The following is a 26,231-nucleotide window of genomic DNA, read 5'->3' on the forward strand; positions in this document are numbered from 1 at the left end:
AAATTTGTACTTGGCGTTATTCGAAAGAGTAGACAAAAATAAAAATAAAACATCAAAAATATCATCAAGCCCGGGTGAAGAGTCAATGGAAAAGTTATCCAAAGAAAACAGTGTTTGAAGATGCATCAGAAGGGGGCCCACAGACTCTTTTTTAAATAAAATTTATAGTATAGTAGGAGTAAAAGAATTAAGCTTGTTTTTTATTCAATATATATATTGAAATGAAGCTTTCAGATAAAAAAAATACAACAATGGGGACTTATTTCCTGTTCGAATTTACCGAGCATTAAAACTAAACATAGGAAAATAATTTATCTGAATACCAGAGAGTGTAAAGATAGACGATCTAGACATGCACTAAGGAATCATTTGATGTCAATGGGTCGATCCTGAGACATCATTTGTATTAGATAGATTAACTCGGAGAACTCTTCCTCTTGTAATAATAACTGTTCTATTGGTTTACCCAAAATGTTTTTTGTTTTTTTTTGCTAGAAAATGGTTCAAATAGAAGAGTCTTAACACTCATTACTAGGACACTTGACAATGTTTCTTGTATAAAAGAATACACCAACAAAAATAAAAGGACACAAATTCGAATAGACGACTATGGATTCAAATTTTCCTATATAAATACATAAGGAGCACCCAGTGCAAAATCGTCTTCTTTCTTTCAGGTTATTATTCATAATCAAAGGAAAGATATTTAGCCATTTATTTTGATTTGTGATCTAAGCGTAGATCTTTTTCAAATTCATCCCGACACCAAAATATAGCCTAGTTTGTGAATTTAATCTTGTAGATATCGGCTCAATTTTCTCTTAAACAGCTACGCCAGACTCCGTCAATTATTAGCGGGTTGCTGAGGCAGAATTTGAGGAGAATGTAGTTTAGAAAGACTATTTTAGACTAAAGCAGCTGTCAGTAAAGGATAATTTCTCAGCTCCAAGAATAATGAAAATAAAATACATGGGTAAGGTTCTCAGGAATACGGAGGATATTGTGAATTATTTTCATACTAGATTCCAGAAAATAGTAGGCGGAGAAAGGAAAGCCTTTCTTAAAAGAAAAAAAAATCTCTAATAATCCCGAGAATATACTATCTACATGGGAAAATATTGTTCATTGCAGTATATTTCATATTTAAATTTTTTCCACTTTTCTCTGGATGAGGTTACACTTTATCTGTACAAAAAATTGGTTAGTTCATGGTGAGATTCGGAAAATGCGATTGAATCACTGAAAAGGAGCAAGCATTTTGGAGCTATTATTGCGATGAATTTATTAAAAGCATTCGATTCCCTTTATCATTCTCACATTTAGAGATCAGTCCCCCAATGAATAAACTACACCTTCCAACAGGACAGTGCACCAGGCCATAAGAACAAAAAAGTGCAGGATATCTTGACCACAAAATGTCCTCACTTTGGACTCCAAATAGCCTGGGCCAGAACCATACGATTTCTATCTCTGGGAGAGGGTTGAGTATAAGGACTGTGGCAAGTATATTTAGTCTATGGAGTCCCTGAAGAAGTCAATTTCCCGTGCAATGATAAAAATGCATTTGCATGGGGTGGCCCTGGCCTTAGGTGCAGTTTATTTTTTTAATTTAAGAAATGTTGAGCTGCAAGGATTGGAAAAGTTTTTCCTTTTAGACGAAAGGCAATATATAAAACTTTTGAACGGTTTTGAAAAATATTTAATGTTAGCTCAACGGCTCCAAAGTTTTGAAATTGCACAATTTTTTCCTAAAAAAGACCTAAATATCAACTAAACTTTTCGTGTTTCAACAAACTTTATAACACATGAAATTTAGTTAAATATATTTACAATCAAAAATATAAATAATTATTTAGCTAATGTTTTGTTCTAATTGGTCAAAAAGAGCAAAGATTTGCTTAACTTGCATCTGTCAGAAATTAAAAGAAATATTATCCATATTTACAATTTGTTTTTCCAAAATCGCTAGCAATGGTCAATTTATTACTTGAAGTAGACAGAGTAATTTAAATCGATAAAAAGCCTTTATAACCTAAATTCAACTCATATATCCAAAACCTTCGTAGTAGTCGAAATTAAGAACTATTATGGTGTAGCTTTAGTTGAAAACTATCATTTTAACGCAAGACTATCATAGGGTAAGCTTAAGAAATATCACAATGTAAAATAATTTTTTTTTTTTTTTCATTGATAAAACTTTCATATATCTTCCTAATTTATTATTAATCTAAATTTTGAATATAACGTAATGCAGTTCTATTGCACATATGTTTTTAAATTAAAATTTAAAAAAAAGTATTTTTTCTTTGATCTAGGAGGAGGAATTGAAGCGGCGTGCTCCGATGTTAGTAAACCGGGGGGTTCAATTCTCTATTCTTTAAAGATACCAACTCTACGCCCAGCAAAATCACTAACAACATTTAAATGAATGATAGTATCAAGAGCTTTTCAGTAGTCATCTCAATCATTCCATGAGTCCGGATCGTACCAAGAGATTTCTCTTGGAGGCACAGACTTTGAAACAGTTTTTTTGATTTTTTTGTAGCAAAGATATTCCAAGTTTTTTATTTTAATTGATTTGAGAGTAAAGAACAGCCTTTCTTGTGTTTCATACTCTAATTTTGCATGGCCTTCATTATACGTCTTTTTGACTCTGAACTTCATGAACTGTAAAATAGAGCTAATCCAAGCAGTTTCTTTGACAAGTGCCATAAGTGCTTGAATATTTTTTTGATTTTGAGATTCGATATGTCTGAATTAATGGAGAAATATTTAAGGAGTGATTTTATTAAATTCAGGTCATTATTAGGTGCACTTAAGGCTTAAGGAGCAGACATCCAGGCTCAGAGATACATTATCACTATAAATATACAAATATTGCGCAATCCTCGCTCCTATATGTCGGTGAATTTTAATTGCGATAAAAACATCAAGATTTTTAGACAGTTTAAACTTTTTAATAGCCCTAATGCATGGTGTTTAGTAAACATATGGCATAAATTTTACACTTTGTCGCTACATATCCCCAAGGAATATTATTACAAGGTTACATTTTATTTTTATTTTCTTTATGCACCGTTCTTTTATATGTACAAAGCAATTACGTAAATAAATATACATAAATAAACATTATAGTTTTAAGTTATTGCTTCTATAGGAACTTTCGAAAAGGCCAAATGGAAGATAAAAACAAAAATAAAAGCAGTGTATTCTAGTGGGGGAGTCAAGTGTCATTGATTTAACATTTAAAAAAAAATGAAATGCATCAATAATAATAAAAAAAACCTCATTAATAAAACATATCAATAAAAGGTACTATATAAAAATAAGGAAAAAAAAATTGAAACCAAAATAAATACTAGCAATCAAGAGTCTGGTTTAGAAATTATAAAGCTTATAATAATTGACTTTAGTAGCTTCTTATGTTCTAGTGATACCAATGGATAGAGTTTCACTTCTTTTGTTGCTGGGATGCAGGACTTGTCATCAGCATTTGAGATTTAAGGGTAAATTGGCTCATAATTCAAAGGTCCATTTTCCAGAACGACGACGAATCTTTGCAGAATTTTAATAGCCTTGCAATTCACAAAGGCATGCAGTATATTGTTAAAATTTTCCCCACAATCTGTACATGGCTTATAAAATTTGATAAAATTGGCAGAGATCTGAAATTGAGCGGTAAATTTCCTACCATTCGAAATTTACATAAAGGAAGATAAAATTATTTTTCTCCAATTTTCTAGAAGTCCTAACAAATTTAAATAAAAGTATCGAGGAAGATTTGTTTTCAAACGTTTCTTCGCATAATCAATTGTTTCTTGTCTCACATCTTCTACGAGACTAGTTATTTCACGATCTTCAATTCCAGTATCATACTAAGCTGTTTTTTATGAATGACCCTTTTTCTTGAAGTATTTTGAACATTTGTACATCAGGAAATCTTCCGCCATGAAAAATTTGGACTAAATAGTAGTGCTCAGAAATTTAGTCATAGTTTATAATAAAAGAAGGTTAAATTACTTTACTTATTGTTTAAAATTTGGCTAATAAGATATTTTGGATCAAGTAAAGGTCAGGAAAAGGTCAACATCTTTGTAATGAGTATTTATTAATACTCAAATACGAATTATTAACTGGATCTAGCTTATAAAGTATTTTATTCGAAAAAAGTCAGGTCGAAAAAAGGTCATATATATCCTAACTTAAACTGATTTCTCTTTTTTGAGTAATAAATTAACAATTGCTAATAATTTGGGACGCATAATTATTTAACATGGATATAATTTCTTTTAACGTGCATCAGATTTACACACAGCAAAAACCGCAAATTATGATAGTCTTTGCTCATTTGGGTCAATTAGCTCAAAATGCATGTGAACAAATCATGGTATATTTTCGATAGCCAATTTATTTTGCTAAATTTCTATTATTAGAAGGTTTGTCGTAACACAATTTTTTTAGATGATATTCAGGTCAAAACATTTATTTTTGAAAAAAATCGTAAAATTTATAAAAATTTAGAACTATTGAGCTAAAACTAAATAATTTTCAAAATTTAAAAAAAAAAAGTTGATACTCATGAAAGAATAAATGATAAAGGGTAATTACTTTAAACGTTCGCCATTTTCTCTGGCCTCATCACATCCCTCTAAAAACTGGTTTAAATGCAAACACACACTAATGAAGAATATGTCTGGTACAAATGTATCTCTATCAGGTCTTCCTAACGATATCATAACCCCGTCTCCCTTTAATCTGGCACAAAAACGACGTACGTACTTTGAGCAATTGAAATACTAAAATAGACAACAACGTTTTTTGCTACAACTTTATTTGTTCTAAAATTCAGAAAACGTGTCGAGCAGGATGGTGGGTACCTACGGACCAGAGCTCCCACAAAAATTACCTGCGCTTATAATCAGAACAAAATACGTCATACATATGCTTGTTTATCAATGACGTAAATTAAAAAATGGCTGAAATGTTTAAAAAATGTTCCCATGTGCAAATATAATGTCATTTAGAATTTTCATTGAGAGGATCGAGTGAGGAGATGGTCAGTTTTGGGATTTTTCCTTCAATACGCTGTCTGTCCAGTTTCTTTCTCATCATGCCAAAAAAATGTTTTCTTCCTCATTTTTCTTCTGGTATGAAACTCAACCAACGAATCTCTCCATATCACCTCATTCTTTCCCTTAGGGCAAATACTCCAAGTTCCTGGCTATGAGTTATTCTTACACAAAACACTTTGTATTCAAGAGTTTGTTCACTCCACTTTCAGTGGAGTAACTTTGTCTATGATATTATTGACAAACGATGGGAATTGCGAAAATACAAGATACATACAGGAAAACAAACTTCAAAAAGGGATTTGCCGCCTTTATATAAATTTTCAAAATCTCTCTCCACTCAGATATGGAAATGTCAATGAACCACTTCCAATACCTAGGATATCGAGTGAAAATAAAAGTATCATTCAACTTAGCACACCTTCACGCATAAGTAAGGGTGATAATTTTGGTAAGAATAGAAAAGCGTGCGAGGAGAGAAGAGAAGAAATACTTATGGCATCATTGATTAAATAATATACATCGTCTTCTATCAACAAGAACGTTATCATTCCCGCCTTTATTATTCAATATTAATATAATATTAGGTGGTGATAGTCAATAGAGAACTGAATAAAATAACGTCGCCTTCTGTCTGGATTTATGAAAATGGAGGCCCAGAAATTTGGAAAATACTTACCAGATGAGAAGCAGATGGTTTGTCGGATTTGTTGATATAAATGTGCCTTTAGTCCCCTGTCTAGAATTACACACCACTCATTATCATCATCTTATATCAAGAGCATGGATATTCATCTAAAAAATCAAGTTCATGATGAATACATCAAGTCAAACTTTAGCTCTGATCTCACAAAGATGCTTATTGCATATAATATAACCTTATCCATTGCTAATCATTTACGTTCGAAAAATTTATGGAGAAATACACGGGTAAACCCTTCCCGAGGAACCATCATTAAATTAATGGAGGATGTTGGTACTGATGTCATTTATAGAAATACATACAAAAATGTATTGAGTCATCCACACCAAATGACGATCAAGTTATCAATAAAAAGTATCTACTAATATTGAAATGGAACTCTGAATTTTGTACTATATCACAGTAAGTATTCAATTTTTTTTAAATCTAACCCTAAAATATTATTCTATTTTAGCTAAACATATCAAGAATTATGATAAAAAGCTCATTAAATAGCAAAAACAACTGCTTAAATGGTCACAACAACGGGGGTAGTAGCTTTGGATGGTTTGCAACTAGTTTGTCTGACACTAGTTTCTTCACTTAAAGACTTGGGTATGATAATTAGGTTTTCCAATATTACATAGTCAATAAATGTTACTTTTTTAAAACTTAAGGCTTAGCTATGGTTGATAGGCTCCAAGAAATGGTGTTCAGAAAACTCATAAGAGGCAAAAACAACTGCTTAAATGGTCACAACAACGGGGTAGTTACATTGGGTGTAGCATTATAATTAGCAATTGTGTATATCCTTCATGATAATAGTATGTTGTTATATAAGCCTAATAACGGGGAAAATATCTTTTTTGATGATCTTAATAAGGAATAATATAGCTGGACATTACTACATAATTAGCTTTTGCTCTAAATCTTTAAGATGGATTTATTTCTAACATTTTTTTATTAGTATATTTATTGTCTACTTTTATGATCTTGACATTCACTTTATTATTAATAATTAGTTAGATCTCATCGGTAGAGATATATCTATCCTGTGCACAATTGTATATAACAATTTCCACATGAAGAAGAGGGGTGATTATCTTTTTGATTAAACTCCACGTCTCGCTTGTGTTTTGCAATCTAAAGCTATGACATATTTAACTGGATTCCGGTGTCAGAACAAGAAAATATTATTTGGATATTTTTTCAATATTCTGTATATATAATTTATTGTTATTAGTTATATGATTCCAATTGTTTAATTTTGTATATTTAACATAAGTGTATGATGGTATATTTTTTATTATGTAGATTATATTTAATTAAAGGCTTCTTTTTTAAACTAGGAACTTCAAATATATTTCGAAATACTCTACTTTGTTGTTTCATTAGCTATTATTCTGAGAATAAGGTTCATAATGAATTACAATATCATGGTGTGTGACGTTATAAAATTACTGTAACGGATAAAAATTGTCTAAGTCAATTATACGTTGTATATCTTCATTAAACATTTTGCTAATAAATACTTTCGTTATACCCTCAAAAATCATAATAAAGCAGGCAGATGATAATCACATCAGTATTTTAAACAATGATACCATATGTATTTTTCCCCCTTCTCCTTGCACGCGTTTTTCTTTACAATATTATCAACTTTACGCATAAGTAGTCCCTCATTGATTTAAAAGATTTATGCACAAATTGTCAAAGAATTCTTCCAAGTAACATCTATTTAAAAATATAACTAAATACTTTCTTACATTTTATTACCTGTTATAATTTTTCTTGTACTAAATGAAATCAGAACAACGGTTGATGTTAAGAAAGATATGTTCTTCGTTCTGTATGATAAGAATTTCAAGGTATGGGCCAAGATTATTCGAGACATTACTAATAACTACCCTGGCAATTTGTACTGCTAATACATTTATATCCATCATGAAAGCAGAATAGTTACAATGAAAGACTGAAATGGAACTTCTGATATGACCAGCTCATGGCTTCAAATGGTTGTCCCTCTACTAGTCAAAAGCAAAACATTCCGAGACACCTCGATCAAATTAATGAACTACAATTTACCTTACTTTTTCTTGGCTTGTATAAATATAACTTGTATATAACCTCATAGTGAATGAGAGTAAATATATTATGGAAGAATATTTATTCCAAGTTTATTTATATTATTTACATATATCATTTTATTCCATGCAAATTATTATAAGTATACCTTAATGGGTTGTATTAAAAGTAACTTAAAGGCTGCCCATTACCAAAATACTCTTTTTAAGTACATTTCTATTATATATAAAAGTTTTAGTTTATTCAAGCTACAAATATGAAATCGACACATTTTAAAAGACAAATCAATATTTTTATCTAGATTATAGTAATTTTAGTCTTATACATATACGAAGTAATAAGGGTATGTGTGCAATTAAATAACTTATTTATTTCAACACTGATACAAATATAACTGTAGGAGTCGTATTTCTATATTATTTTTACCATTATATAAAAATTAGTATTATCATCTTCAATCTTAATCATAGGAGTCATAAACTTGAGAATTTTTGCCACAATATATATATATATTTCAGATAATTAATGCCCTCATTCTTCTTAGAAGTATCTTTAAAATTAAAATAAATCCAATTTGACAGTAATAATGTTCTTAATTCATCTGTAGACTATCTCAGAAAGTTGTAATAGACTCATTATGAAAATATAATGATCACCTTCCTGAATACAAAAAAAGAGTCCTACGTTCCATTCATTTGTTTAGTAATGTCGTTGAGAGTCATATACCCTCTTCCACTTTTTTCAATGACAAAACAGACTCACAAATCGAAGTAATAACTATTAGGGAATTGGATGTGAGAATTGAAGTGTACTGGATGAATAATTGTCTATAATAGAATAAAACGAGCTCAGTGGATTTGATACCATGTGATTCGTATGTTCGAGATGAGTAACTTTTTTTTCTTTCTGTATATCAAGAACATTAAAGGGCTTAAAGAGTTTTCTTAAGGTTAAAAACCAAGTATATTTGACTTTAGGATGAATAGATTAAGGAATTTTGATAAACTAGCTGGAAGATGAGAACTCCCTCCATATCGTACTGGGTCTTTGTTTGATTATTCTTGCAATATATCGAATTCATCACTCTTCAGTTCTAATAGCAGTATAGAACGATTACATGTAAAATCTGGAGTGGGTGATGCATTCTTGAGTCTACGAGATTAGAAGCCACTATAATGGACCTTTATGTTGAAGTGTATCTCCACAACGAATTATCCTTTCAGTAATTGAGAGGAGGGCTAAGATCCTCCCTGATAGGACAAGACCCTGAACAACAAGTTAATTGTAATGGGCGTACTGCTAGGATATTCTATTCTATTAAATGGAGATATATGGATTCATTGGAACAATGGGTGGATGCAGATCCATGTATAGGAATGTTCCGTCGAAAACACCCGTCTAAATAAAGTAAAACTATAAACAAGAACTACCAAACAACACAATTCAAACTCTTAGCCCTAATAGTCATAATCAAAACGTGTTTTTAAAGTACGAAGTTTCGTGGGGATGCACATTCCTAGTTGTTAAAGAAAAAGTAGGTACAAAATATCCCTACGTAGGAATTACTTTCCTTCAATAATATCACTTATCCCAACGACAGATTAAATTCTCCATCAGTAGCATCACTGCCACTGATGATGATTTGTCGGAAGCCTTGTTGACCCGGAAGCTGCTAAAATACTTGGAGGCCCTGCTTCGTTGAAGAAAATAAATAAATAAATTGAGAATAATCACGGGCAATCGATGAATGCGATCGCTGAAACATCAACGTAGCCTCTGTTCAACTGACCATTGTGTCATCAATGAAACCTACTGTACCACAACTATGCAGGTCGCAAGGGACAGCTTTTAACCCCATCAAACAGAGAGAAAAGGGTGACACGAACCAAGAATAAAAGCTAAAACAGAAGCCTCCAATGGAAGATCTTGTCTGGTTCTTCTCAGGTGAGAAAAAACTCAGAAGCATAACTTGAGAAACATTAAATGGCAAGCAAAGAGTTCTAGGAAAATGAATGTCATGTGCCCACAACAAGTGATAGTTATTGGCGTTGTTAGCAGCAAGGGTCACGTTATGACACTCTTCATCTTCAAGCAGGGTCTGAAAGTCAACACCAAGGCTCAGTTTTCTGCACACCAAAGTCTTCCCCTTGATCTGCAACATCATGAAAGATGACCTATTTTGTACAAATCAATGTTCAACGGTTTTCCAATAAAGGCCCCCACGGCATCCCAAGATCAGTTGATAATTCTGGCCTTTACTCAGTGGGACGTTGTGAACGTGGGGTCCAAACTAACGGTGATTTTATTGATTGAATGTGACAATTCTGTTATAATCTTGATAATTGAAAAAATGTAATAATCGGTTAAGAAATAAAGTCACAGCATGGCTTTACTTTTTTTTTCTCCACTTGTGAACGTTTAGCTGAACCACACTTTATATTGTTGTTTCTTTATTTTCAAAGATAGGATCGTCTTATCTGTTGTTTGAATAAAGCAATCTAGTTTAAGAAGAAATATGATTGTTGAGTTATACTTATTCATTTCTTCATTTTTAAAAATGTGGGTAGTAACCTTCTTTTTTTTTTTTTTTTTGTTTGTTTCTCTGATTTTTGACTATTGAGATTTTGTGTTTCCGAATTCAGAATATTTACTTTGAGTGGTGGAACAACTCCTCTAGGATATTGTGCATTTGGAAAATATTATTTTTCATTATGGCAATGTTCATATCCTGTAAATATAACAAGATTAGCGGGAATACCCGGCATTGCTTGGAGTTATTAGGAGTCGATTGACTTTGTTTTGATAATATAGATATAAACTCCCTTTTCTTTTTAAGTTGACACTCTGAGCTTTAATACACAGTTTTTTTATTTTTGAATATATAAAAGGGTTTTGTTGAGTTTCAGGCTGACACACAAAACAATCACCTCCAGCTTCAATCACAGCCTCTAACCTGGCCCTGAATCCGGCTCCTTGTTCATGCTGGTCACTTCCTTTACAATGGAAGCCCGCAGAGAAGTCAACAGTGTTATGTAACGTTTATGGGAGTCTCTCTCCAAGACACCCTACCAATAGCAGTAAGTTCAGATTCGACGAGCTAGGAGGCCACATTTACTTTGCCCGAAACATAAGGGTCTTTCAATTGTTATTTTTTCCCTAATAAATCCCCTTCCAATTACTCAATTTAGACAAATTGTACGAATTAAAAATTCTAACATGACACTGGATTTGTTAACATCAGTTTACGCTCTTAACATCATTATCTATGGCGTTATTCGCGTCATTGGGCATGCACAGGGGACGGAGGGACACAATAATAGCTGCACGACGTTTGTATTCGGAGAACATCTCAAGGAGTATGCATTTTTGCGTATACAATTTGGTCAACTCTACTCCGGGACTTTATTCTCAGAAGTACCATTGTTTCAAGCGTTATTTTAAAAGATTCACTGACTTTGCCTGCAAATTTTTCTATTTCTTTTGAATACATTTTATCCTCCAAACCTTTAAGAACTGTTGTTCTTAAAGGTTGTAGTTTCTTCAAAAATTCGGACCCTTTCTCACTCCTGAGGTTTGTTATTAGGACCGGATCCATCTCCAATTTGATTCGAAACATAAGTTATTTATGGTCCCACATAGTTAGCTTATTAGAAACTCACCATAATGTTATACGAAGAAGCATATCATCATTTGTAACTGTTTATCTATAATTGATGATCCAGCCCCTTCAACAAACGTGAATCTTTGGCCACCATTACATACATATATTCATTTGTTATGAAGCACACATTTCTTCTATTGCCTCACCTCTTCTTTTTATCGTTTCTGAATCCCAGAATATTATTATGAGTACTTTTTTTTTCTCACATTTAATGAAAAGTTTTTCTAGCATAGGGAAGCGTCACGTAAGTTTTATATCTGCATAATGCCATATTATTATTACTTACATATGTTGAATTCTCATAGTAATTGCTATTATTGTATCTTGACTTCCATATTCCAAGAGTTATACAATATCCAAATCCTTTGAAACCATTATGCTGCTCACCCTTGACGCAATGCTTGTTGGACACTTTGGAGTAAATACATTATGGACATAATAATGTATTTTTTGGATAGTAACATTCTTCATGGAAGGTTCTTTTATCAATACAATTTTAATGGTATCTTCATTTAGTAGCTTGAACATTTACTATCCTCCCAAACTTATCTTCCTTAGATTTATATGCACACATTAGCAGATGCCATTTTGTATTGAAAAGAATTAAGAAATTACTAGCTAACTTCAAAACTTGTTTACTCTTCTCGACTTATAACACCGAAATAACGTAAAATATAAAGATTTTGAACTCATTAAATTCAACTAGTCCTTGTGAGAAGGTTCCTCTTCAAGGTGCGGGTGATTGATTTCTCCTATTCTTTTCTTAGATTCTTCTTTTGGGCTCTCCAAAGTTATTTTATTTATTATTATTATTTTTATTTATTAGGTGTTCTTTTCTTGATTCTTACTTTCCACCAACTCAATACTTGAAAAAGTTGTTAACAATTGAAGGGAATTCTATTTTTATGACGAAAATCGAGGTTTTTGTGATGATAATAAAAAAAAATGATGAAGTTGATAAATTAAGCCAATCATTCTGAGGAGTTCTGTGTATATTTTAGTTGGAAGACTAAAATGTACGTTTTTAGTGATGATAATAAAAAATTGATGAACTCGATAAATTAAAGCAACTATTTTTAGCGGTTTTGTGTATTTTGTATGGAAAAATATTGTAATACACTGTGTCCCTAAGCAAGTTATAAAAAATAAATTGTTTCGAAATTTATTAGGTATTTGAAGGGAAATTTATTCATCTCAATTTATGACCTCATCAACAGCAAAGGGACACTCATAAATTCAGTCAAGAAGTTAGTGGTCTATTCCTATAGTCGTCGAAGGTGGTAACTTATTTTTGTAAAGATTGAGGAGATCAAGATGATTAGGGAAAAGAAGCTGATCAATGGGTCGAAGGAAAATAAACAATCCACGAGGCGGATTTTCTCTGACAAGAAGTACTGGACAGAAGAACAGTCCAGAAATGCCCATACTCATCGGTATCTGTCCTAATCAGTCAAACATATTCTCCCCATAAATAAAACCAAGCACCCGGCCTCTGCTATGATTAAGAATGTTGTGGCCAGTGGCGACAAGGCTCCTTCTTGTTCTCTAAGGGGCTCATGGTGGGGCCAAGGAATACCAGGAAGTTATTAAATAAGCTGTAAAGCCCTGGTTGGATGAAACTTCCCCAAGGGAGATTACTTTCGGCAAGAAGATTCAGAACCTGCCCAGAATAACTAAAGATTGGTACAAGGAAAGCCTCATCAGTTTCTGTCCATTCATCACTCGTCCTATCATCAAAAGGCTTCGTGGAGAGCAAAGCCTAAAATGGTTCCTGCTCTGTTCAGAAGGAGTGGGCTGATTTGTCCAATAACTACGTCATCAAGGTACACACAACCTTTCTTCCTAGACTGGAGGCCATGGAGGCCGCAGAAAGAGAACACTTGGAGAAATAATTTGTTGATATTATAAGGTTTAATTATTATTAAAGCTTACTCCTGATACTATGAACAAATAGTCCCCATGAAATTATTTTTAATGTAAGATTTTGTACAACATAACTATTTTAGAAACAGAAACAATCTTGCAAAAGTTTTTAAAGAATTGATTTTTTCTTTCTCAATAAATAGAAAATCGCGGAGCACACCAAAAAAACGTTAAACCTTTTTATCCATTGCAACAAACTAACAATGTAGAATCGCAGATATTGTGAAATTAGAAAATATAATATATTGAGCATTGTTTAAAATTTCATTCACTGGGGTATATATTTGTATTATGAAATATCATATATTTACGTTGTGATACAAATAAAATTGATTGCCCATAATGTCCATTTGTTTCACATTTCATAACAATTTTATCCTCTGTTTAATTATTTTTCTCTTTAAAAGTCACAAATATACATATACAACTTATGTATATTAGACCAATTTGATTCTCAACTTTTTTTTTGCATTTTAATTACGGGTAGTTCCGAAAAGTTGTCATATTGTATCAAACTGACGTATGCATAATTTCATTTTCCTTGAGGTAGCAATTCTTGTTCAAAATTTGAAAGGAGGCAAAAGTTTTTTATTTTGTCAATAAGGATTAAAATAAAGCATTAATCATTATTTTGCATTAATTAATTATAAGAAACATTATTTTAACCTACAGGGTGAGCTCTCAAAAATTAAAAGCTGTTTTCACTGTTTTACCATGATCTGAGCTGAATGTTTGTTCCTGAAGTTCCCTTGACCTGAGCTCTTAATTCAGCAAAGAAGCGATGATTTCTCCTCTTTGGAACAGTGTCCACTGTAAAGATCTCCTTATCGGAGTAAATCTTGTGCGTGGATGAGATCGCAGACCCTCTGCCATTTTCCTTGATACTCGAACATTTTTGATACCAGAGAAACAAAACAAACATCAAATTCTTGCTTTTTGTCAGTTCTTTCAAATGGCGTCAACTACAAAATTGTCAGACTGAGGCTAGACGGCCTTGAAGAAGATTTTAATTTTTGAGTCCTTACCCTGTAGATAGAGATATAATTGACTAACTATGATATTTGTAATATGGGGCCTTTGTTCTCTCTTTTTGGAAGGACATATGAGTAACAATAAAGATGACATTATGTTCATAAAGTAATCAAACTTATAAATTATTTTCTTTGAAATATGTCCAAAGAGAGTAAGAAAACTTTCGACTCATTGTTAAATTAATATATAAAGGAATGGAGAGTGGGATTGATGTAAATAAATTAAGAGATAAAAAGTAAGTATACATTAAAACAGAACCACCAATAGGATCATTCATATATTATTATAATAGAATGGGCACTCAGTAGAGTGCACATCTCCGCCTGAAATCATTTCCTCTGAAGAGGAACATTCATTTCTGCTGCAGGCTATCCGTCAAAAGTTTGAAATGTTCAACATTTTTGGTCCTCTTTTTTACCTTGACCTTATACTTTATACAAGTGCCTGTTGTATATCAACAAAATGACACTATTTGAGATATGCATCTCCATTTCTTCCAATGCTATGGTCAATTATGTAGTTTGAACGTTTTGTCCGACTTTCACCTGTGATCAATTTTGTAGAATCTTAAGCCGTTTAATCTATATATTAATATTTTATAGACTGTACGATGTGTCAATATTATCGACCTATAATATATTTTTGGCCGAAAAATCACTTTCTCATTTTCAAAAAAGAAAAAAAAAAGGGATGGAGGACAGAAAAGAAGAAAAAGAGAGAGAGACTTGCAGAGACAGAAATGATGATTTTTGATGATTCTTGATGTCTCTTGGTTGCATAATTTAGTGTTGCATGACAAATGTGTCAAAGATTTTTCTTTTTGATTTTATGAACAATAAAACTGATTCATATTAAACTGAGTTGTTCTTTTTGTAATTTGAGCACATACACTCACGCTCATATACTTGGCTAATAAAAACTTGTATTGTCGGCCTTAAAATAGGCTGTGACGTTCCTAATGTCAGAGCTCCGGTACGTCTATTATGTGAATTAGTGATGGGACGATTAATCCGAGTCTGGAATCGGAGAATCGGGTGTTTTTTCTGGTATCACCGTCGAGAAACTCATGTTTAATTTGCAATTCTGATTCTTAATCATTGCTGGTATTTAACTATTTACTAATTTTCTAAATTATGAAAAAAATAGACCCTTACCTATAATAAAAAAAAGGATTTTTTGCATTTTAAAAGAAATTTAATATTTGAAATTTAAAAAAAAAATTATATTTACAAAAATACTTTTTGAAATTGGGGATATCTGAATTTTTTTACAAAAATTTAATTTTGTTGAACAGCTTGGAATTTTTGAATTTTTTTCCAAAAAAATGAACTTTCTTCAGAATAGTCAGGTGTTTTGTAATTTTTTTCACAAAATGTTTAACTTTTTGTCGAATGTTGTGGATTTTTGGAAATATTTGAGCCATGAAATTGTAAATTTGAAATAAAACTATCTAAAAATTTAATATTTGAGGTTTACTTTTTGAAATTTTTTTTTCATACACAATTTAATTTTTCAATTTTTTTTCCAAAGAAAATCAATTTGTGCATTTTAAAAGAAAATTTGATATTTGAAATTTAAAAAAAAAAATTATATTTAAAAAATACTTTTTGAAATTGGGGATATCTGAATTTTTTTTTTTTTAAATTAAATTCTTGTTGAACAGCTTGGAATTTTTGAATTTTATTTCCAAAAAAATTAAATTTCTTGAGAATAACCAGGTTTTTGTAATTTATTTCACAAAAGTTTAATTTTTTGTCAAACGTTGTGGATTTTTCAAAATATTTGAGCCACCAAATTGTAAATTTGAAATTAAACTTTCTAAAAATTTAATATTTGAGGTTTAATTTTTTTAATTTTTTCATACAAAATTTAATTTTTCAATTTTTTTTTTCCAAAATAAATCCAAAAACAAAGCCCCCTCCCCCAAAATATAATACTGTGGTTACCCCTGAACTTAAAATGGTAATTTTTAACAATTATTTAAAATATTAAATAATTGGAATCGGCCTCACTAATTTTTAATAGAATCGTATCGGCATCAAGTTTTTTTATAGGTACATTATGTGAAATGGATCTCGTGCCAATTTTGTAAGTTTGCCAACCTACAAAGAAAAGAACAGTCCCTAATTTTAATGGTAGGCTTATTTTAACACTGATAGATATAATATAAAAAATAATAGTGTTTTTAGAAAGAAAAATGCCAAGTAAACACGCAAGAACACCGTCAAGCATTAATATTCACCTTTTCCACCGTCAGGCATGAGATTGAAACATTAGTTTTGGGTGTAGTACTTTGCTAAGTAAAAAGAACGACTTCACCGCATCAAAGGAATGATAAACATGTTCAAGTACAGGATAATATTGGGCAGCAACCTCCTTCTTTCAGGGCAGGGTACTGAAAATGGGTCGTGTTATGGATCTTTTAGTAGAACAAAGGAGTGTCTCAAGAAAAGCACAATAAGGCCGTCGTGTGGCCTTGCCAGAGTTTGAATCTCAATCCCAAATATAATCAGTATCATTGGACAAATTTACAAATCAGCAAGGATTATAAAAAAGTTTAAAGGATTTATTGTAGCAACATTCAATAAATCCAACAAAAACTTTATAGTTAAGCCTCAAGGAACTCGAAAGAAACTTCCTTGCCAATCAAACACTAATAGACAGCGCTAAAAGTCCCGGTCTTACGTTCAATGAGTGTTTGTTGATTTTTATCAAAATGGTTTTTGAAGGATCTGGAACTGTCAAGATGGATCTTAGGTATCTTTCGCATAATTTCGACAGAATAAACTCTGGGCTGAATAAAGATTCCGACTGCGAACCTTTTCTGTTTGAGTTTATTCGCCTTCTTTGTGGGTATTACATTTAAAAAAAAAAAAAAAAATCAAATGACAATAATTTACTACAGGACATTTTGTCATCTGATAAACTTGATATGGATGAGAAAAACATAAACGATGTGTGTTCTTTTTTTTCCAATTAGCAAAATAAATGAGACTGAATATTCTCAAAGACCTTGAATTGGATTTCATGTTTCCTTTTAATAATATTTCCACTTCCCCCCCGTTTCCGATCCTAAGTAAAATGGTCAAGTATTCACCAGTCCCTAGTTAGTAAAAGGCTGGGGACTATTGATGTACAGCTCACGCAGTGAGCCTTCAAATGAGAGTTGAGTATAATGTCCAAGACGACATGAGAGACTTTCTTTTCGAGCTTATCAGGATCTTCATAATTGGCCTTCATAATCATAATCCGGGTTCGCGAATATAATCTTTGTGTATAATGGTTACTTTTAAGGTTAACTTGATTTGAATATATAATCAAGTATAACAATCAATAATTTTACTATTACAAAAATCTTTTAATCCAATTATAGAAGTAAATAAGTACTTGATGCACTGATCACGAATCTATAATGAGCTTTTTTGTATCAGATCTGGTTCTGTAAAAAAGTAAAAAAGAAATCCCTCCACTTAACAAAAATACAAAGTTCTTTATCCATACTATTTTTAGTATAATTTGCATAAATCTATGATGAGCTCCGTAAATGTTTTATGTACATTACTCAAAATATACTCCTGTTCGAAATATATATATATATATATATATTGATAGAGTATTAATTCCTCTCTTCGAAAAAGATAAAATTGAACAACTGAAAGGACTTAATAACTGGGTCATTCCACGTCACGAGTACATGCCACACGACATGCCCATCACCGATTTAAATGAGTTTTTAAAGAGCTGGCCTTTCTATATTAATTAAGAGAGTGTGTGGAATATTTGTGTTCTATGATTCAGTTGGGCATTCCTGGCCCGCACAAAGTTGGGCCTAATGCATTGCACCAGTATTATTTAAAAAGGTCATCATTCCCCTCGTAGAGGCTCGATTTAAAAAAATGCATCAAAAGATGCACAAGAACACACACTTTAACTTATATTCAGTCATAATCTTATTTTAATCAAAAATAAAATTTTAAGTGTAGCCTTCAAAATGGCGGCCCAGCCAAGCAGCCAACCCGATTTTGTGTTATTAGGACGGAACTGATACGTCTGCAGTTTTTTTTCTTTTTTATTAGACCAATCCGACATTAAATAGTTTTAAACAAATTAATTAAAAATTTAAGGTATATAATTTTGTTAGTCTCTTTAGTTTTGGGGTACTGTTAAGGATCCCGTCAAGATTCAAAGTGTATATAAGTAGCCAAGGTTGTGCTTTTAATGGTTTAGCAGCTCCATTTCTTGAAGTACTAAAACCGGAGCCGACAAAGTCGAACTGAGGCTGCCATATATTGCTGATCGGTCTCGATTCTACTGATTTTGTTCCAATATAGAAAATATTAAGAAAATTCAATATATATTAATAAAAATAAATTAAATAATTCAATTTACGGAGGTGTGTTTTTTTTTTTGTTTGTGCAATTGCCGCGCTTTCCACTGAATTTTTACGTCGCAAGGGTGATACAGTTTTATCTGAGTTCCAAATATCTAAGGGCTTCTTATGGATCTGGAAAAGTTGATTTAGGCACCAGACAGTGTTAATAAAATAGGGATGGGGTGGTGTAGATTATGGATCCAGGTCCGCTACTAAAGCTGGTCGGGGCCTATAATATCATAACTATAATATTTCTTAAGCCAGAGTTACCCAAACCATATTTTTAGGCAAGGCCTCCTTTATACGAAACATATGTACTATGTAGGTATATGTAGACTGAAAGCAATCCACAATTCTCCATCTTCTTGCAAGACACCCCCAACCCCACTGAAAGCAACCCACAATTCTCCATCTTCTTGCAAGACACCCCCCCAACCCCACACCACCTAGGATCCCCACACGGCCCCTGCTTTGAAAACCATTGTCGAAAGCAAACTTAGTTTTCGGGGCTCCTGCTGGAACTTGGGACAAAATGCACTCTACATATAAGGTAGCTGTGGCCCTGTTTGTATCTAATACCCTGGGCCCGAATTTTCAAGCGACGCCTCTTGGTATTAGTCCTTGATACCAAACTTTGCATGTATAAAAAAGAACTGATACCAAAGACCGGAACTTAGAGTGATAATGCTGAACTGAGATCATTGAAATGAAAGAACAAGGACCGATGTAACTGCTGAACCTGAACTGGCTAAACCTTGTAGGTAGCCATGTACCAGGGTTTAATAATGATGTTTTTATTGGTTACTCCTTATAGCTTCTACTCTACCTTTTTAGTGTTGTAAAAATGGTGGAAGTAAATGAAATGGGGTTTAATTGGCTAGTAATAATAAAAATTATTTTTGCAATTATAATTACCTAATTTTAGCAACCCTTACTTTGAGGGTGTAACCACATTACAATTTCATTATAAAGAGAGCTTCAAGTATAATAGTATATTTTATAGGGTAATATCACATTCTTGCAATTTTTGGAAACAAGAAAAATACATGTAAATTCATGAAAATGAGTAAATTAAATTTTACCCGAACTTTTTGGTTGCAGAATGATCTTTTAAGCACCATGAAAAAAAAGTAAATTGACGGCCAAGCCTCCAAAATTACTTTTTCACGCATGAATGCATATTTTTTTAATCTATTCTCAAAGTAATAAAAAGAAATTAACCAATACCGTGGTCATTAAATCCTTTTTATGCTTGAACCAATATACATATAACATTTTAAGATTATAAAGTACATTTTTAAAAGGTCAACTTATTCGAATTTTTTATTTTAGCGCGTGAATTCGAGTGTCCAATTTTTAGGGTGACGTGTTAATTTGATCTTTTGTTGCATTATAATAAAAAAAAATTATATTTTTATTGTTTTTAGTCTTCAAAGGTCGTTTTTGACCTCTACAACTATTTGAAAATTACTTTATTTAACGACATTTTCTATTTGTAAAGGGATCCATAAGTTTGAACTTTAAAGTTATGTTGTTGAATTTCTCACTCGTGTCGCGTATCTCCTTGGTGCAACAGGTGGGTAACAGAGCTCCGATTAATAAGTAATTACTCAAACCTGTATAAATTGTTATGGTTATTTTATTTTGTGTGCTTGTTATGTGATGATATTGTATGTTAAGTGTTAAGATTTTTAAATGTTCAGTGAAAAAAAAATCCCTGGACGTCATATTTTCTCCTTCTACACCGAAATTGGAGACAAAAGCAATAGAAAAGTTGAAATTTACTCACTGCAACTTTGAAATAATAAAAAAAAACCTTATATGGGAGTACATAGTCGTCTCTCTGAGTCTCTTTCCGCATTTTTCTTCTCAGGACATCGATGAACTCAGCTGTGAATCCTGAGATTTGTGTTCCCTGATTCCTTTTGGACTTGCGCCTTGAAGTTGAGAGATCTTTCAAAATCAAAAGGGACATTTGTGGCTGTGTCAATACTTTTAAGAATTCTTTGTTTACGTCTGCAGAGAAATGGTTCATAAATAGACAACTTAATGGAACTCTTGAAGTGGGAGCCAAATTTTATAGAGATAAGAGAGGGGTGTGCTTTTGATGCGGAACATTAGACCATTGGTTCTGGGATTGTTTGATTTTAAATGACGTATATAAGAGAATTAAAATTTTGGTAGAGAATACCTTCGAATGTAAACTGGATAAGGATGATTTTTTTAATCTTTTTTAATGGCGCATGTCATGGGAAGATTAATGCTATTTTAACAAATAAATTTTATAAAAATGTTTATAGACCTACTTTGATAATGCAAGGGAAAATGGACACTCATGGAAAAGTATCCATTCCAGGCCATTAAGTTCGTGATTTTTTAAGAATTTGAAGGCATTTTCTCTGAGATTATTTTATGATGTATTCTTGTAACGGTTTTTTCATTCCCAAACTTTGAAACTTTTGATTTGTTTTTTCTGTGCCTGTCTACTTATGTCATTTTTTAAATAATTGTATTTTTATGTATTTACTGTTTAGTTTAATGTCATTAAAGAAATGCCCACAAATAAAGGCCGAAAAACAATATATATAGTTATTTTTAGGAGTGGCGGAATATTTATACATTAGTTGTATACGTTGTTCAAAACGGCTTTAAATGCATAAATAATTCATTAGAATCAAGAAAAGACTTTACCTTACATGGATTTAAATTGATTGACGCGGCACTCACACAACTCCTTCTGTCTTCAAACTGATTCCTTTTTTCATACATACATTTTCTGTTAGTTTTTGCGCTCTACTCTTACAAGAGGTTGAAAGCATTCTCTTTTTTTTTTTCAAATAGTAAACAATTATTGTATGTATGAAATAAATTAAAAACTCTTGAGATATCTACACATATAATATATATGTAATCTAAAACTTTTTGATGAGTTTTCAAAAACCTAGTATCTTGAGATATAATCCAATGAAGTGATGGACAATTCCAGAAAAAGAAGAAACAAAAACAACGAGCCCGATGCTATTCTAGTAAGCATTCCCAATTACAGTATATCAAGTTTAATATTTTAAATAATAGTTAAAAAAATATCATTTTGCTGCCAGGGGCGTCCACAGGATTGATTATATTTTAGGAGGCTTTGTTTTTGGATTTTTTTTTGAAAAAAATGGAAATATTAAGTTGGATATATCAAATTTTTGACAAAAAATGTAAAATATGCAATATGATAACTAAAAATTTTTTAATAATCAACGACTATTTACTAAAAATTAAATTCTTTTGAAAAATAATCAAAAATCCATGGCCATTCTCAAAAAATTTAATTTTTGGAAAAAAAATTTAAAAAATCTATAGCTATATACAAAAAATTAAATTTTTAGAAAAAAATTCAAAATCCCCAGATGTTCATAAAAATTTCAAATATTAATTTTTTGTAAAAAAGTTTCAAATCATTAATTTTTTTGAAAAAGTTTTAAACATTAATTTTTTTGAAACAAATTTGAAATATTAATTTTTTTGGAATAAAATTCAAAAATCTAAAGCTGTATACAAAAAATTAAATTTTTATAAAAAAATTTCAAAACCCACAGATGTTCATAAGAAAATAAATAATTTTAGAAAAAAATTTGAAATATTAATATAAATGTTCTCAAAAAAAAAAATTCAAAAATTAAATTTCTAATTTAAAATTTTTCAAAAAAAAAAAAAAAAAAGCAAATTATAATAAGTAATCCGTTAAATTTCTTTTCTATGGTTTTGTAACTTTATTTTAATTGATTTGATGTTATCAAGTTGATTCTAACTCAGTTTTTTCATACTTCTTAACTTATTAAGCTTAAGTATATAATTTTCACAACAATAATAATACTCCTTTCTCCAAAACCCTTCCCCTAACCAATCCTAGCACAATTCGCTGGAATAACAAATGTACATAAAATTCCAGGACTTCATACAAAGATGGCGTCATTTTTTTTATAAATACGGCTCATTTTGAGTTAGAACCAAGCTTCAAAAGACAGGGGTTAAAAATTCATGATCATCTGTTTTTTAGTTTGTCAGTTATTGTACTAAGTATGAGGCTACTTTTGTTATTTTTAAAATGGGAAAAAATACCGTTCAAGCTAAGCATAGACTTGGGACTCTACTTCATAAAGGGAGTTAATAGAAAAATTAAAATAATTATTTAAAAAAAAACAATTTTGAACGTACAAAAAACTGTGTTTTCTTAGTTAAGCCAGGGACTTTTCAGCCCATGTGTTAGGAAAAAAAAAGGTGGAGGGATTTGGTATTACAGACTTAAAAACTGCTTCTTTCTCTTCTTAGGAGAATAATTTTCTTCTTTTCTTTAAAATCATATCCTGAATTTCAACAGAATTAGTTATTAATTTACAGGGTCCGCCATAACTCTGAAGCACTTAACCATTTATATTTATGGCATAAATATGAAGTATAAAATCATGAGATATTGCACGAAGCAATTGGCACAAAATACTCCTTAAAATACTTTTATTCTACTCATAAACAACATTAGAGCAAGGCTATTACAAATTCGATAATCAAAAGTATTCTGCAGTCACTTTTCGTGACAAAAAGGCTAATTTTATGCAAATGTAAGTATCACTAATTTAAAGAGAAAATAAATAGCCAAAGTCGGGGAGGAAATTGGGAAGGTGGTGGTCCCAAATCAAAAAAAAAAAAAACACTTGGGGGAAAATATGTTTACTATTCGGACGATTTAAAAAAAAATTACCATTATCAAAAATGGCAGACTCTACTATTTTTAAAGTGAAGGTATATGCAGAACATGCCAGTGAAGGGCAGTTGGTCACCCGTTCAATGGGCATTTACAACTTTAAGAGCCTCCATTGTTTCAAGGGATTTCTTATAATCATCATTACTTGCCCACAATTTTGCATCTACTTTTTTAAAAACTCTTCTACGAGTTTCAGTCTCTCATTGATTTTTTTCCCCTATTTTGTAACAAAATCTACTTAATTTTTATGAATAATTTTTATGCCGTTGAATTTTGGTTTAATTTTTCCTTATTTTTCATTCCCAATATTTTTTTTGGGGTTGCCAAACTCACTCGTCAGGCAAATAGAGCCAAACCAGCAAGCTCTTCAGATAAATAAAATAAACGGTTTGACAAATTTTGAAATACCGTTTTTGAAATTAGAATATTGATTTTGGAATAATTATATATGGTGATTTCATCAAATTCAAATCATTCAATTGAGTATCTGAGGCTGTAGGAGCAGAGCTCCATGCTTCCAAATATATTCGTGCAATTAAGGAATAAATATCCCATAATCTTACTTCCCCTTTAGAAGTTAATTTAAATTGTGAATTAAATAACCAAATTTAATTCACAATTTCAATACCTTAGACAACCAACGAGCGTGGTATATTGGAGTGGGATAGATAAATTTGATTCCACGTTTGGGAGTACCTCTAATAAATATTATTGCTAGTTCCCAAATCTATTTATAATCATCTCTTGGAAGACTCCGTTGAAGATGATCCTTGGCAAAATAAATAATTTGTTGTCGTATATCTTCAGTTTGACTTGCTATTTCACTTTTTTCAGTTACAGCCTCGTAATAATTATTGACTATCATTTGCCACATTTTTTGAATTATTTTGAAGAGTAGAACCTCAGGAAAACTGCAATGCAATCCCATACATGCTTAAAAAACTGAGCTAATGATTAATTCCATAATGTGATGCCTTCATGCAAACTCTAATATATTTTTATGAAGCATTTTCTGAGGTAGTTGTATCAAAACACATAGGTTTAATATTGTCTGCTATTCCCATATGTTGAACGGCTTTAAAAAATGCAGTAGCTGGCATTTTATCCGTACCAGATGGAAGCTTGGAAACACAAAGTTATTTGGAAATGCCTCTTCTAGAAGTTATCATTAGGAGACGATCGGCCATATCTTTTCCGATTAGATTGGATATCATTTTAACATCCGAATGGATTACTAGAGGAATGTTACATGGAATTTTTTCTTAATATTTTATATTCAATTATCTTACTACGAATAGTACTTTGGTTAATATTTTTCGCCAATACTCTCGATTGATTCTGCCAATATAAGATAACTTTTTGAGCAAACACTTTTGTGCCATACAGAGCTGATGCAACTTCTGGAGTTATTAAAGTTTTTCATCTTCTTTTAAAATTTGATAAAGTAGAGCCTAGTTCTTCTCCCTCCTTACACTTGTCGCTGTCTTCCGAATTAAAATAAATTATCTTTATTGTATAAAAAAAGGTCAATTATTTTGCTTCTTTTCTTGATGAACTTGTTCTTTTCTATAGATTTTTCTGTTTTCCTCAGCAAAAAAGATTGTATTATTTGTTACTAAATATTCTGCAACTATTACAGGGAGCGGGGATCAAATTGTTGCCTACTTTAAACCTTGATAACTTGAAGACGACATTATCAAATAAAAAACCAGTTACCAAATAGGAAAGCTATTCTCGTCAGCTGACGATACGTAGTTGAGTTAGCATCATGCCGTCATCATATGAGGAGATAAAGAGCTATAAGTGGAACGAGGAGCTTTTGAGGTCCGCCGTAGTCATGGCATTGGTTAATAATGGAGGTGAAATCTCCAATTCAACGATTGCTTCAACCTTAAGAGGGAATTTACGGACTGTTCAGCGTATCCGTAAGAAGCTAGAGGACATCTGGGATGTTGATGCTACCATAAAGAGGGCACCCAAGAGGAGGGCGCCGACAGGAAGGTCAGGGACACCGACTTTGTCGACAAGGTGAAGAAGATGGTTGAAGATGACCCTACCAGGTCCATGAAGGCCGGAAACAGGCCCTGTGTGGGGCAACAGGACTCAGCACCCTGCCATGTGTCCAAAATCTCCATGCAGTGGTTAACCGAGAACTGTTATGACGTCGTAACCAAGGATTTGTGGCCTCCTAACTCTCCCGACCTGAATCCTTTGGACTATTTTGTCTGGGGCTATGTCTCTCGACATAGCCCCAGACATCCCCATAGCACCAAGGCCAGCCTGATGGACTCCATCAAGGAGGTATTCGGCAACATGGACAATGAGATGGTCAGAAGAGCCTGCGGCCGGTTCAGAGGCCGTATTGAGGCCGTTATTGATGCCAACGGTGATTATATCGAATGAATGGCTACTCTATACCTATATGCTCGTCATAGTTTTAATTTTCAATAAAAAAGTTAAAAGATGTATATTTTGTGTTTTTTTTGTAGAAAAATATTTTGGCGCCAATTTGATCCCCGCTCCCTGTATAACTAAATATAAAATGAGTATCTTTTCATGCCAAACGGGTTGAAATTGTAAACAAAGGGCACTTTGATATTTATGACACATTTGAAGGACGGATAAGTGAGACTAATTTAACATCCCAAATTAAGCAC

General features: G+C 31.9%; 1 protein-coding gene across 2 annotated transcripts in view; it reads right to left on the reverse strand.

The window, feature by feature from the left end:
* Positions 1 to 21,574, reverse strand: part of LOC121125701 (acid-sensing ion channel 5) — an 81,609-nt gene extending 60,035 nt beyond the window's left edge. The window contains exon 1 of one of the 2 annotated variants that reach the window (XM_071891555.1): positions 21,521 to 21,574. The gene's annotated coding sequence lies outside the window, so the exon portion shown is untranslated. Of the gene's footprint in view, positions 1 to 21,515 lie in introns of both variants that reach the window. The other variant, XM_040720904.2, reaches the window with a different exon arrangement.
* Positions 21,575 to 26,231: the final 4,657 nt, after the last annotated feature.

The sequence above is a fragment of the Lepeophtheirus salmonis genome, chromosome 10 (genome assembly GCF_016086655.4).
Source record: "Lepeophtheirus salmonis chromosome 10, UVic_Lsal_1.4, whole genome shotgun sequence".
Lineage (NCBI taxonomy): Eukaryota > Metazoa > Arthropoda > Copepoda > Siphonostomatoida > Caligidae > Lepeophtheirus > Lepeophtheirus salmonis.